At 49.7% G+C, this 541-nt stretch overlaps 1 protein-coding gene across 1 annotated transcript in view; it reads right to left on the bottom strand.

The window, feature by feature from the left end:
- STAT1 (signal transducer and activator of transcription 1) overlaps positions 1–541 on the bottom strand; it is a 33,602-nt gene that overhangs the window by 24,564 nt on the left and 8,497 nt on the right.

The following is a 541-nucleotide window of genomic DNA, read 5'->3' as shown; positions in this document are numbered from 1 at the left end:
CCTGCTGAAAGTCCCCCAGGTGCATGCCATACTGAAGAAGGTACACCCCTCTCAGAGGCACAATGCAGCCAGCTTTTCCTCCTGACAGACACCTTTGCTCACTAGGCTGGGTCCAGGATGAACTAGCCAGTCTGAGTTTAGAACAAATAATATGTACCTTTAAGTGCTCAGTGCAGCAAGGTGCTTTCAGCCTGACAGGGAGACAGGAACTAAATGCCCGGGGAAGCAGCAGATTCACAAGGACTGGGGCAAATGCTCAGAAAGTGCACGGAAATGGCATTCAATGCCACTACTTAAATTCTCTCTCCACCCCCCACCTCCCAATCTCGCAGCACACTTCGTTAGCTATTCGTTAGAGAAATGCACATAGGACGCATTCCACTGCGTACTCTGGCCTTTTCCCTGTCATACTGGAATGGTCTCAGCCAGAGTAACTCATACTGTGGTGGTTTCAAAACTGTCTGCCTGCTGGGTTGCTCCCACCACCCCATCAATGAAAGGCATGAATCAATGCCATGGCAACTTCAAAAAACTGCTGAAC

Source organism: Lipotes vexillifer, unplaced genomic scaffold (assembly GCF_000442215.2).
Source record: "Lipotes vexillifer unplaced genomic scaffold, Lipotes_vexillifer_v1.1 scaffold903, whole genome shotgun sequence".
Classification (NCBI taxonomy): Eukaryota; Metazoa; Chordata; class Mammalia; order Artiodactyla; family Lipotidae; genus Lipotes; species Lipotes vexillifer.
Note: the sequence above shows the minus strand (reverse complement) of the source record. Positions and strands in the feature narration are given on the sequence as shown.